Source organism: Mastigoproctus giganteus, chromosome 5, assembly GCF_048544385.1.
Source record: "Mastigoproctus giganteus isolate SK-2022 chromosome 5, ASM4854438v1, whole genome shotgun sequence".
NCBI classification, from domain to species: Eukaryota; Metazoa; Arthropoda; class Arachnida; order Uropygi; family Thelyphonidae; genus Mastigoproctus; species Mastigoproctus giganteus.
The window spans coordinates 159,634,989-159,650,047 of NC_143579.1; the positions used below are offsets into that span (position 1 = coordinate 159,634,989).

The following is a 15,059-nucleotide window of genomic DNA, read 5'->3' on the forward strand; positions in this document are numbered from 1 at the left end:
ATTGTTATTTTATATTGTACTTAATACGTAGTCATATAGTTATAGTTACGCTGGTTATTTTTTATTTTTAATTTAGATAAAGAGTTTTTGTGGATTTTACTTACGATAGGTAAAACCGTTATTTCGTTCCATTTTTGTAGCCATTGTTTTTGGATATAGTGGTAGGGAATTCAAATTTTTTAATTGAGGTAGCTAGGTAGCTCTAACGCATAATTATATAGTAATACGCTTCACTGTTTCTATTTAATAGTTTCTATTCAAATACTATTGATATTTAATTTATTGATTTTATTAATTTAAACTACCATGCCCCAGACTAGAGCAGCAAAGCAACGGGCACAAAGTGGCAGGAGTGCTGTGAATCGGGGGAGAACTGAGGGGGGCAATTCTCCAACGCATCACAGCCTAAAAAAATGTGCAACTTGTGAAATGTTTGCCGAACTCTCTGGAACGGAACATGATATTGCCATGGGGGATGTCTTTGTGTGTGCGCGATGTAAGGAGTGTAAGGAAATCAGGCGACAACTCAGCGTTGTTATGGGCTTATATGAGAGTTTGAAGGACAGGGTGGATGCCCTCAAAAGATCTAAATTGAGGGGCCCATCAGGCTCTCAGCTGCCCACCTCAACGCCAGAGCTCACTCCTGGGCATCGGGCAACACGGCGGCAATCTCCAAAGCAGAATGCGCTGGTCCCAAAGGAACTAGTTATTGTTGGTGACTCTATTGTCAGGGAGACGAGGAATATATTTTGTAAAAAGGATAGGTGGAACAGGACCAGGGTATGTCTGCCAGGAGCAAAGGTTGATGACGTTGTAGAGCGGATATCATCTTTCAAGGGCACAAAAGGTGATATAGTTGTACACGTTGGTACTAATGATATTAAGAGTAGGAGACCGGCGGAATTACTCAACAAGTACAGGTCACTGTTGAAAAAAAGCCGTGAAATAGGGTTGAATTTGAAAGTGTCTGCAATTCTGCCCAGACACGATAGGAGGGAGTACATGATGAGAGCCTTGTCGATCAATTCGGCCCTGGAAAGATTGTGCAAGGCTCAAGGGGTAGAATTTTTTTCAGCCTGGACTGTACTTGTTAACAGGAGAGATTGCTTCTACAGGGATGGGATACACTTAAATAGAAAGGGTGCAAGAATATTTGCTGATGCTATCGAGGCAGTGTTAGGTGGGTCGGAAAACTGCTAGTTTGGGGGGATACAAAGACTAATAGTTTAACAGTAACCGCAGGCAGAGGTGAAGGTGATTCTTGCACAACTTCTATTAGAATAAGAAGCGACCTGGAGCGAGGGGTGTTGGGGGTTTCAGGGACGGATGGCAGTCATCATGGAATAGTTGGGTATATGGGATGTGTTAGGGTAACAGGGAATAGGCATAGGAGCATGTATGCTTGCATGTATACCAATGCTAGAAGTATAGTAAATAAATTTGATGAATTTGAAGTGTTGGTCAAGACATCAAAGGCGGATATTGTTGGGATAGCAGAGACGTGGTGTCACAAAGATATAAGGAATGCAGAACTGGAATTTGGGGAGTACAATGTGTACAGAAAGGATAGACAGGACAGAAAGGGAGGGGGTGTTATGCTGTTAATTAAGAAAAACATAAAATCAAAGGAAGTGCACCCAGTTAATATAGATGAACAGTGCTCTGTTGAGTCAGTTTGGTGTGAGATAAGCACTGTGAAAGGAAAAATAAGAGTAGGAGTGTGTTATAGGCCTAATGACTTGAATGAGTACAATGAACAATTGTACAGAGAAATAGAGTGGGCCAGTAAATCAGAATGTCTTATAATGGGGGATTTTAACTTCCCAGATATTGACTGGAACTTGTGGGTTGGGCACTCACACACTAGTCAGACTTTTGTGGAGTTATTGGATGATTGTTTTCTGCAGCAGCATGTTCGAGAGGCAACCAGAGAAAGTAACACTCTTGATCTGGTTATCAGCAGTGATCATTCGTGTATTAAGAATTTGCAGATAAAGGAACCACTAGGTGGCAGTGATCACAGTGTGCTGAAGTGGGATTTACTCAAAGAGGTAACTACCGTCAGGGGTAAAGGAAAGGGTTTTTGCTTCCGTAAAGGGGAGTACAGTGGTCTCAGACAGTTTTTAAATTCTGTACAGTGGGATCAACTGACGATGTTACAAACAGTAAATTCTAAGTGGGAAGCATTCAAAGAATTAATCGTGGAAGCTACTAGACTTTATATACCGATTAAGAAATATCGTTCAAGGTTTAGGCCTAAATGGTTATCAAATGAACTAATGAGACTCGTGACAGAGAAGAAAAATGCATGGGATGCATATAAATTATCAGGCGACGCAGAAGCCTGTAGCAGATAAAGCTAGTCTGTAATCAGGTCACAAAGGAGGTTCGGCAGGCAAAGGCAGATTACGAGAAATCTTTGGCAAAAGATGCTAAGAAAAACAGCAAGGATTTCTTTACTTATATAAACTCTAAAAGGAAGGGGATGAATATGATTGGACCACTTGACATCGATGGTTCGACTGTTGATGATCCTGCTCAGATAGCAAACAAACTGAATGAGTATTTTGCATCTACATTCACACGTGAGGAATTATTACAATTTGAAAATGGAAGAAGGTTATCAAATTGTAGCAGTGTGCTTAATGATTTTGTAATAACTGAGAGCAAAGTGGAGGAGAAATTGTTGAAGTTAAACATAAGAAAGGCACCTGGGGTGGATGGGATCTATCCAGTTATTTTAAAGGAGGCGGCAAAGCAACTAAGCAAACCCTTAGCCATAATTATGAGAGCATCCTTGGACTCAGGGGAGGTTCCCACGGACTGGAGATGTGCAAATGTGTCCCCAATTCACAAAGGTGGATCGAAGGGTGACACGAGTAATTACAGACCAGTAAGTTTAACTTCTGTTCCGGGTAAAATAATGGAGTCGCTGGTTAAAGATGCATTGCAGGATCATCTAGACAAGACTGCAGCGATAACTCAAACACAGCATGGGTTTGTTAAGGGAAAGTCTTGTCTGACAAATTTGATTGGTTATTATGATGTGGTCACAAAGGAACTGGATGCAAAAAATAATTTTGATATCATATACTTGGATTTCAGGAAAGCTTTTGACACTGTTGCGCATGGAAGACTACTGTACAAATTGGAGCAGAATGGTATTAAGGGTAAGTTGCTACAATGGATAAAAGGATGGTTAAGTGGGAGAAGACAGAGGGTGGTAATCAATGGGTGCTGCTCTTCGTGGACTAATGTTATTAGTGGAGTCCCACAGGGTTCGGTGTTGGGTCCACTGTTGTTTTGTGTATTTATCAATGATATTGATGAAGGTATATCAGGCTTAATGTCGAAGTTTGCAGATGACACAAAGGTTGGCAGGGTTGTTAATGACAGTAATGGCAGTGTGCTACTGCAACAGGATCTAGATAATTTGGGCAGATGGGCTAAGAAGTGGCAACTGAAGTTCAACCTTGACAAATGCAATGTACTGCATATGGGTAGAAATAACCCCAGAGAAACGTACCAACTGTGTGGTACTACACTTAAGGTGGTAGAAAATGAAAAAGACCTGGGAGTAATTGTGCAGTCAGATATGAAGTTTTCTGAGCAGTGCAGACAGGCTGCTAGGGCGGGTCATGGGGTTTTGTCAATGTTATATAGGAATTTTGCTAGCAGGGAAAAGGAGGTGATTGTCCCTCTGTATAAGGCAATGGTCAGGCCACGCCTTGAGTACTGCGTACAGGTCTGGAGGCCTCATTTTAGGAAGGATGTAGATTTGCTTGAGCGTGTACAGAGAAGAGCAACACGATTGGTGAGGGGAATGAAGGGATTCTCTTACCAAGAGAGGCTTAAGTTCTGCAAATTGCAGTGGCTGGAGACTAGGCACCTGCGCGGTGATCTGATTGAGGTCTATAAGGCCTTGAATGGGTTGAGCACGCTGAATTCTGATGGGATCCTTCCACTTGTTCAGATTACCAACCTACGGGGACATAAGTTCAAATTAAGAAAGGACAGATGTAGAATAGATGTGCGGAAATTTGCCTTTAGCCAGCGGGTGGTTAATTGCTGGAACAAACTTCCATCTGTCGTTGTAGAAGTTGATAGGTTAAATAAATTTAAGGAGGAACTGGACAGGCATTTGGAGGGAATGGTGTGATTTTTTTTTTTTTTTTTTGATTTTTTTTTATTTTTTTTTTATTATTTTTTTTTTTTTGGCTGATGCTGCATAAGCTCCTACACTTGCTTTCTTGCATCATGTGCCACTACTACTACTACTACTACTACTACTACTAATATCTGGCTGAGTGTATATGGCTCAGTCAGACGACTAAAAGCGGTAAAATATACATCACGTTCGTGTCTAAAACATGCACACTCCGTTAAAATATGACTAACAGTTAAAAAGGTGTCACAATTCTCACACATAGGAGAGTCATCTTCCCTCAGCAGAAATGCATGGGTAAGATGACTGTGTCCTATACGAAGGCGAGCTAAAACAACTTCCTCTCTGCAGTTCCTGCGCAGACTAGACTGCCAGTGTTGGATTACAGGCTTTATCTGATACAGCATGCTTGTGGCCTGCCCATGCCAAGATTATTGCCACTGGGAGAGTAATTCTGCATGTATTAAATGCATCTAGTCTATATAGGAGACTAACAGACAAAGAGTATTGTCGTGTTGCGGTGACCTGGCTGCAGTTCACCAGTTATCCTTGATCCCAATGTGGCTTGGTATCCGGCAAAAACGGATGTCGAGTGAACACTCAGAAAGAGAAAGTAGCGTCTGCTGGACCCAGGTCAAAGATGGACGAGGATTGAACCTAATCCCAGATAAAGACCAGCAGAATTACTTAACAAGTACAGGTCACTGTTGAAAAAAAGCCGTGAATTACGGTTGAATTTTAAAGTGTCTGCAATTCTGCCCAGACACGATAGGAGGGAGTATATGATGACAGCCTTGTCATTCAATTCGACCCTGGAAAGACTGTGGTAAATAAATTTGATGAATTCGAGGTATTGCTCAAAGCATCAAAGGTGGATATTGTTGGGATATCAGAGACGTGGTGTCACACAGATATAAGGTTTGGTTTGGTTTGGTTTGGTTTGGGTTTTATTGGCGCATCAGCAACTGAGGCTATAATGCGCCAAATACCGGTCATATGTAAAAAGTTAAAACATTCAGTGACCTAAGAAGTTAGACCACAATGTCCAGATATATAATAACAGATATATAAAAAATAAACCAATAAAGAGATAACAATAACATAAATTTTAAATACAATTAAAAACTTTTATTGATTTAAAATAGCTAAAAACAGACTAAAAAAATCTGACTGAGTGTATAAGGCTCAGTCAGATGATTAAAAGCGGTAAAACGGGTGCTGCTAAAATCTGGACAGTCAATTAAAAGGTGTCTGATCGTTAAGATTGTGCCACAGGACACACACATAGGAGGGTTATCAGCCCTCAGCAGAAACGAATGAGTTAAATGACTGTGTCCTATGCGGGTCAGGGCAAGAACAACTTAATCCTTACGATTCCTGCGCAGACTAGAATGCCACGGTTCAATTACAGGCTTTATATGATATAATTTATTCGCAGTCTGTCTATTCCACGAATCCTGCCATTGGGAGTGTATCTTCTCGTGTATTATTTGCCTGTAGTCTGTATAGGGGACTGACAGGCACCGATTATTATCGGGAATTGCTGATTTGGCTGCGGCATCAGCCAAATCATTTCCCGTAATCCCAGTGTGGCTGGGAATCCAGCAGAAGCGGATATCATATTCACGTCCACGGAGGAAGTGAATCTTCTGCTGAATACTAGACAGAACTGGATGAGGATTATATCTCACAGATATTAAAGCCTGTAACATGCTAAGAGAGTCAGAATATAAAATTAACCGTTGGTATTGGCATTTACTAATGTGATCCAAGGCTAACTCTACAGCGTGCAGCTCTGCAGTAAATATGCTACATTCCGAAGGAATCTGCTCCGATGTAGTGCTGTCTGTAAAGACAGCGGCAGATCCCACATATGATTCCGACTTCGAACCGTCTGTGTAAACTGGCGCAAAGTCAGAATGTTCAGCTCGGTGTGCTGAATAAAGCTGCAGGTAGACAGACAATGGAGTGTCCGACTTACCCCAATTTCTAAGGGACAAGTCACATGCCGGGACATGAGCATGCCAGGGTGGAAGGGGTTGCTTCGGTGTTTCAGCAACCTTGTCTACCTTGATATTAAGTTCTTTGAGTAGCTCTTGGAGACGAATACCAAAAGGACGATTGGCAGTCTTACGGGTGTTGTACAAATTTTCCCATCGTGGCTCAAAAATGGATGGCCACGTAGGATGGTCTGGAAGGGATTTCAGTTTTAGAGCGTAGTTTAGAGAGAACTGCTTACGTTGAAGCGATAACGGCGGTTCATTTCCTTCGACGTATAAGCTCTGGACTGGAGATGTTCGATATGCTCCAATAGCGGTACGGAGAGCCAGATGATGGACAGGATCCAGCCAGCGAAGTACACTGTCTCTGGCCGAATTGTAAACCAGGGACCCATAATCTAGTCTGGATCGCACAAGTGCACGGTAAATCCGAAGAAGGGTACATCGGTCTGCTCCCCAAGATGTAGAGGAGTACAAGCGGAGAATATTCAGCCCTCTTGTGCACTTTGTGCGGAGTTGACGGATATGATCCAGAAAGGTCAACTTTTTGTCAAATATGAGTCCCAAGAATTTTGTGTCCGGTGCTACTGAAATAGCATTTTGTCCGAGCCTTAATTCAGGTTCAGGATGAAGATTACGCTTACGGCAAAAATGCACGCAAACGGTCTTCTCCAGAGAGAACCTGAAGCCATTAGCAAGTGCCCAGGAATTAAGATGATCAATGGCTTTTTGCAGTTGTCTTTCAATAACCCTCATGTTGCATGACTGACAAAATATGCTAAAGTCATAAACATAGAGGCACTGTTTACGGTTGGAGGAAGTTGTTCTGTGATGGAATTTATTTTGATGGCAAAAAGCGTAACACTTAAAACTGATCCTTGTGGTACTCCCGCCTCTTGGGTGAAGGAGTGAGAGAGTGAGGATCCCACGCGAATTTGGAAAGATCGATTGGCTAAAAAGTTTTTAATAAAAATGGGCAGTTGCCCCCTAAGACCTAAGACTTTGCAGATCTTTTAAGATGCCAAATCTCCAAGTTGCGTTATACGCTTTCTCCATGTCAAAGAACACTGACACCAAGTGTTCGTGTTTAAGTAAAGCATCCCGGATGGATGTTTCCAATCTAATAAGATGGTCCAAAGTGGACCGGTTCCTTCGGAAGCCATACTGGATGTTGGAGAGAAGGTCATTTGATTCTAAATACCAGATTAAACGAGAATTAACCATTCTCTCCAGGATTTTGCACAGACAGCTAGTCAGAGCAATACGACAATAACTGGTAGTGACTTTTCGATCCTTTCCTGGCTTAGCAAAGGCAAGAACGATTGCCTTTCACCAGGAGTCCGGAAACTGCCCTTCAATAAAGACTGTTATACAGAAGGGGCAGATAATCCATAGATTTTGGTGAAAGATGCTTAATCATTTCATAATGGATGCCATCTGGTCCAACAGCACTTGCTTTGGAAAGAGCGAGGGCTCTTTTCAGTTCCTGCATAGTGAATGACCCGTTGTAGGGATAGATGCTCTTTGAATTAAAATTAAGAACCTGTTTTTCGAGTTTATGTTTCAGGACCAGGAACTCTGGGGAATACGAAGATGTTGCGAGATGTTAGAGAAAGTTTCCCGAAGAGAATTGGCTGTTGCAGTTGGATCTGCAATAGTGCATCCATTATAATCTGGGATTGAAGAAGGGTGGGATGTATATTTTCCCTTCATTTTCCGGATTTTATCCCAGACTACCTTAGAGTTGGTAGACTGGTTAATAGATGATGTAAAACGGATCCACGATTCCTTTTGACTCTGACGGCGGATATAGCGTGCTTTGGCTCGTGCACGTTTAAAGGCTATAAGGTTGGTCGTGGTAGGATATCGGCAGAATATCCCCCACGCTTTGTTTTGAGCCTTTTTTGCTGCTGTGCATTGGGAATTCCACCAAGGTTTGGGAAATAGTGGAAACCGGGTAGATGTTTTTGGAACAGTATTCACAGCTGCTTGGACGATAATTTCTGTGATGTACGTTACTGCATCATTGATCTGCTCCTGACTGACCGTACTAAGGTCAAAATTTGCCTGATGTTGGAAGGCAGTCCAGTCAGCCTGATCAATCTTCCACCGAGGTAACCTGAAGGGAAGACATGGGCTCCCACTGTGTAACAAGGTTATCACAGGGAAGTGATCACTTCCGTATGGGTTCTCCTCCACTTCCCAAGTGAGTGAAGGGAGTAGAGAAGGGGAGCAGATAGAAAGATCAATGGCAGAAAGGGTACGGGTAGGCATGTGGAAGAAGGTATTTGTTCCAATATTTAGAAGGGAAAGGTCATTGTCATTGAGCATACGCTCTATGACTCGTCCCCTTCCATTAATGTTAGCACTACCCCACAGGGTGTTATGTCCATGAAAATCCCCGAGAAGTAAGAAAGGGGGAGGCAACTGCGTTACAAGATCATCAAGGTCTTCCTGGGAGATGTCACTCCCAGGTGGCAAATAAATAGAGCACACGGTTAATAAAAATCCCACTGTAAGGCGAATTGCAACAGTCTCTATGCTGGTTGTAATTAGCAAGGGCTGAACTGGGGTCTGATTACCCACAAGGATAGCCACTCCTCCATGAGCAGGACCATCCGCAATTCTATCCTTACGAAAGATTGTGATGTTATGCATGGTGGGATCATCATTTGCCTTTAGATAAGTCTCCTGCAAGCAAAAGCAAACTGGCTCGTGCTTTTGCAGGAGGGCCTTGATGTCATCAGTATTTCGCCGGAATCCACGACAATTCCATTGTAGGAATTTAGCCATTACTTTGGCTTGGTGGGTCCATCAGGCGGCTTCCGAGGTGCTGAGGGCTTCTTTTATCAGTCTTGGCTTTATCTTTTTTGGGGAAGAATGGACGCTGTCCCGTGTCCATTTCTTCCTCCGCAAAGAGTTCCAAGACTGATTCATCCGGTACCTCCTTGTCCTGGACATCCATTATTTCTGTTATTACTGTTGGCTCTTTACCACTTAGTTTTGGTAGTGGTGGAGCATTAGGAGGTACGGATATAGGAGTGGCAGCTGACTGCGTTTTTTTGGTGGGCTTTTGTGAACTCAATAAATAGCGGGCAATCGGTGTGAATGACTCTCTTGGTGGTACAGTCATCTCAGTTTGTGTACCGATAGCGCACTTTGCAGAATCCTTCTGGGCATATGAAGGCTTCCCGCTATTTATTGGTTGGATACGTTTTCTGGCCTCTGGGTAGGAGATATTCAGCTCTGTTTTCAATTTTTGGATCTCTTTTTCATCCTTCCACCGCTGGCATGCTCTGGAGTAGGCAGGATGATCTTGTTGGCAATTTACACAGATCGGTTTAGAAGCTGAACTCGTGGTCTTTTGCACCACATCGAGCACAGACAGGGTTACCACGACAAGCCGTTTGTGAGTGGCCGTATTTTTGGCATTTAAAACACCTCAGTGGGTTTCGAATACAGATCCTCACTGGGCAGTTTAAATACCCTGCCATGATGGAACTAGGAGGCCGTGGGGTGTTAAATGTTAGGATGAGAACTCGGGTAGGGACGAGATTCCCTTCCTTTCGCATCTATATTCTCTTGACTGCTGTCACTCCTTGGTCTTTTAGTTCAGAGCAGATCTCTTCTTCACATGAAGAAGATCCCACTCTGAAATGACACCTCGTGAAGAGTTCAAAGTTTTGTGGGGTGTTACATTGATCGGTATTCTCCCTATGGATGTCGCGTTTAATATTCTTTCTGCTTGCTTTGTATTTAAAGCTTTGATTAAAAGATCGCCAGAATGCAGCCGTTTTACTGATTTTGGTGATCCTGCCAACCCTTCTAATCCTTTCTGGATAAAGAAGGGTGACATCTTCCCAATTGACTGCTCTCCGGTAGAATGAAGAATGAGGAAAAGCGGTGTTATAGATGGTGTTTTTTCTTCAATTCTTGCTCTTTTTGCAGAATTGCTCTCACTCTCATCTGATCGATTAGGTAGGGGCCTTGTTGGGGCCCCCAGAAGAAATTGGATTTAAATTACTCATATGAGTAAAGAGAAAGTGTCTGATGCCTAAGTACCTCACCCACCACGGAGCCCTACGAGGGGGCGCCCACACGTGAATTAGCAGGTACTGCGTACACGAATGGGACGCCGAGTTCGCTTAGGAGCACCATACCCATGTTACTAATAAGTCTTTATCCCGTCCCGGGACCATAAGGATGGAGACTTACTGGAACGCAGCTGACCCTAGCAGTAAAAACCACCCGCCGATTGATCCCAGTCGGGCCGATCGGGGACCTCCCATCTTGTCGAAGCAGGGGCCAAAGTGGTGTATTAAGGCTGGGCCCCTCAACCACCAGGATCCCCCTTTCCGAAATCCACGGGTCGCTGCACACGCCGGATTCCAATGATGTAACCCTGGAACCAAGGTATGGGCGTTAGATCCCAGTGATGCTAACCCGGAAAACCAGCAGCATCACTGGGAGGTCCCCTCACCACGTACAGGTGCCCACGTCGAGGGGCAGATATAAGGAATTCAGAACTGGAATTTGGGGAGTACAATGTGTACAAACAGGATAGGAAGGGTTATGCTATCAGTTAAAAAACACGAAATCCAAGGAAGTGAAGCCAGTCGACATCACTGGACAGTGCAGTGTCGAGTCAGTTTGGTGTGACATAAGCATTGGGAGATCAAAATTGAGAGTAGGAGTGTGCTATAGGCCTAATGACTCTGATGAGTATAATAAGAAACCGTTCAGGAAAATACAGTGGGGCAGTAAATCAGAGTCTTATAATGGGGGATTTTAATTTCCCAGATATTGACTGGAATTTGTGAGTTGGTCACTCACACACTAACAAGGCTTTAGTGGATTTATTGGATGATTGTTTTCTTCATCAGCATGTTCGGGAGGCAACTAGAGGGAGTAATACTCTTGATTTGATTATCAGTAGTGATTCTTCATGCATTAAGAATCTGCAGATAAAGGAACTACTAGGTGGCAGTGATCACAGTGTGCTGAAGTGGGATTTACTCAAAGAGGTAACTACCATCAGGGGTAAAGGGAAGGGTTTTTTCTTTCATAAAGGAGACTATGATAGTCTGAGGCAGTATTTAAATTCTACACAGTGGGACCAACTGATGATGTTACCAACAGCAAATTCAAAATGGGAAGCATTAAAAGAACTTATCTTGGAAGCTACTAGGCTTTACATACCAACTAAGAAATATTGTTCAAGGTTTAGGCCTAAATGGATGTCAGATGAACTAATGAGACATATGGCAGCGAAGAAAAATGCATGGGATACATGTAAATTAACATGTGACACAGAAACCTATGATATGTTGTTGTTGTTATTGTGCTTGGATTTTTCTGGTGAAAAGGCTACTTAGGCCATATTGCACCTATCATAGTAGTTAGTACTAATATGATTGGCTTCTATGGAAGCAGTGAGAAATAGTTATATAATCCTATTCGTTTCCGAAAGAAAAAAAATTCTGTAAGGTTTGAATTTTCGCCTATGATATGGCTAAGTGACAATGCCTGTAAGATTGAGAGAGAAGTGAATGAAATTAGATGGGAGTTGTTATGCAAGATGCATTCCAGGAGTATGTGTTTTATTGTGAGTGGCTTGTGGCAATGTGAACACTGTGGAGGGTCATTACCTGATAACAGTAATAGATGGGTCAGATGGGTGTGGTATATTCGGGCTCTGGCCAGGACTACCTCTTCTTGCCTGTTTGTGTGAAAATTGGAGGCCCATAATTGCGGTATAGGCTTAATTTCAAAGAGTTAGTTATGAATGTGCTTTTGCCACTGTAGTTTCCATCGTTCCTTACATATATTTCGTATATGTACTTTGTAATCACTGCACGGGACCAGAAAATTCATTAGGGATGTGCTGGATGGATGCTTGGTAGCATCATCTGCAATTTCATTTCCTGGTATTCCAGTATGGCCTGGGATCCAGCAGAAGACAACATTTTGCCGATGATCTCGGAGACATTAGCATTAGCATTAATAGAGGCATTTGATGTAAGAAAGCAAGCTTATGCAGCATCAGCCAAAAAAAAAATAAAAAATAAAAAAATAACCACTTCCACTTCACCCCACTGTTCGTTCGAAATACCTGTCCAGCTGAGCCTTGAACTTATTTAGGCTATCAACTTCCACGACAAGGGATGGAAGTCTGTTCCACCAACCAACCAACCACCCGCTGGCTAAAGGCAAATTTCTGCACGTCTATCCTACATCTGTCTTTCCTCAATTTGAATTTATGCCCTCTCAGATGATTATTCTGAGCAAGAGGAACAATCCCATCAGCATTGAGCATGCTCAAACCATTCAAGGCTTTATACACCTCTATCAGATCACCTCGCTGGTGCCTAGTCTCCAGACACTGTAATTTTCAAACATTAAGCCTTTCTTCACAAGAGCGCCCCTTTGTTCCATTGACTAATCTTGTTGCCCTTCTCTGTACTCGATCCAGCAGTTCTACATCCTTCTTGAAATGAGGCCTCCAGGCCTGTATACAGTACTCTAGGTGTGCCTGACCATTGCCTTATACAAGGGAACAATCACCTCCTTACCGCTGCTACAAAAATTCCTATATATCATTGACAATACACAATGAGCTACTCTTGCAGCCCGTCTGCACTGCTCAAAGAACTTCGTATCTGCCTGCACAACCACCCACAGGTCCCTTTCATTCTCTACCACTTGCAGTGTAGTACCACAGAGTTGATACGTTGCTCTGGGATTGCTGTTTCCCATATATAGTATTTACATTTGTCAATGTTAAACTTCATTTGCCACCTCTCAGCCCATCTGCTCAACCTTTCCAGATCCTGTTGCAGCAGCATAGTGTCAGTAGTGTCCTTGACAACCCTGCCAACCTTCGTATCGTCTGCAAACTTGGACATTAAGCTTGATATATACCATGATCAATATCATTTATAAATACAGAAAACAATAATGGACCCAATACTGAACCCTGAGGGACTCCACTAATAACATTAGTCCACGATGAGCAGTGTCCATTGATTACCAATCTCTGTCTTCTTCCCCTCAACCACCCCTTTATCCATAGCAGCAATTTGCCTCCAATGCCAAACTGCTCCAATTTGTGCAGCAGTCTTCCATGTGCAACAGTATCAAAAGCCTTTCTAAGATCCAAGTATATAATATCAAAGTTATTCCCTGCATCCAGTTCTTTTGTGACTGCATCATAGTATCCAATGAAATTTGTCAGGCAAGACTTCCACTTAACAAAACCATGCTGTGTCCAAGCTTTAACTGAAGACTTGTCTAGATGATCGTGCAGTGCTTCTTTAACCAGTGCCTCCATTAATTTTCCGGGAACAGAAGTTAAACTCACAGGTCTATAATTACTTGGGTCAGCCTTTGTTCCTCCTTTGTGAATTGGGGTCACATTTGCACATCTCCAGTCCATGGGTACCTCCCCTGAACCCGAGGAAGCTGTCATAATTATGGCTAAGGGTTTGCTTACTTCCTTTGCTGCCTCCTTTAATATAACTGGATAGATCCCATCCACCCCAGGTGCCTTTCTTGTGTTTATCTTCAACAATTTCTCCTCCACTTTACTCTCAGTTATCACAAGATTCTCTAGCTTACTGCCAGAGTTGAATACACCTCTGGCATTCCCCTCGCTGAATAACTCCTCATGTGTGAATGTCGATGCAAAATATTCATTTAGTTTGTTAGTTACCTGAGCAGGATCATCAACAGTTGACCCATCGATATCAAGTGGACCAATCTGATTCATCCCCTTCCTTCTAGAGTTTAGATAAGTAAAGAACTCTTTGCTGTTTTTCTTTGCATCCCTTGAAAAAGATTTCTCGTAATCTGCCTTCGCCTGCCTAACCTCCTTTGTAACTTGGTTACAGATCAACTTGTATCTATCATAGGCATCTGTGTCACGTGTTAATTTGTATGTATCCCATGCATTTTTCTTCTCTGCCATATGTCTCATTAGTTCATCTGACATCCATTTAGGCCTAAACCTTGAACAATATTTCTTAGTTGGTATGTAAAGCCTAGTAGCTTCCAAGATAAGTTCTTTGAATGCTTCCCATTTTGAATTTGCTGTTGGTAACATCGTCAGTTGGTCCCACTGTATAGAATTTAAATACTGTCTCAGCCCATCATAGTCGCCTTTACGAAAGCAATAACCCTTCCCTTTACTCTAATGGTAGTTACCTCTTTGAGTAAATCCCACTTCAGCACACTGTGATCACTGCCACCTAGTGGTTCATTTATCTGCAGATTCTTAATGCATGAAGAATCCCAACTGATAATCAAATCAAGAGTATTACTCCTTCTATTTGCCTCCCGAACATGCTGATGTAGAAAACAATCATCCAATAAATCCACAAAAGCCTTGCTAGTGTGTGAGTTACCAGCCCCCAAATTCCAGTCAATATCTGGGAAATTAAAATCCCCCATTATCAGAGATGAATCAACTCTGATCTGATTGGCTGTAGTAACGGATGAGTAGATGGGGAAATCTTTTGCATTGCTAATAGGGCACTTTTCGAGTCTGTGTAGATTATGCTCTTTTCGATTGAGAGATGGGAAATGTTTTCCATAGCAAGCTTTATGGCATATAATTCAGTGGTGTAACTGCTGCATTCTGTCGGAAGTGACACAGAAGTGATAGTGTCATGGAATACCACTGCTGCACCTGATCCATTCTCAGACTTTGAACCGTCAGTATATATTTTCGCAAAGTCAGGATAACTTTGTAAATGTGCAGTGTGCAGCTGCTGGATGTTAATACCCATTAAACAGTGTTTCCCCCCATTGGTGGAAATAATAGTCACAACACGGCATGATGACAGACCATGGAGGAACGTGATCTGTAGGTTCTTGGTGGACTTTATTGAGTTGTA

At 42.6% G+C, this 15,059-nt stretch overlaps 1 protein-coding gene across 1 annotated transcript in view; it reads right to left on the bottom strand.

Annotated features, from left to right (window-relative positions):
* LOC150085794 (protein Skeletor, isoforms B/C-like) overlaps positions 1–15,059 on the bottom strand; it is a 715,869-nt gene that overhangs the window by 664,396 nt on the left and 36,414 nt on the right. The gene's annotated exons all lie outside the window — the stretch shown is intronic.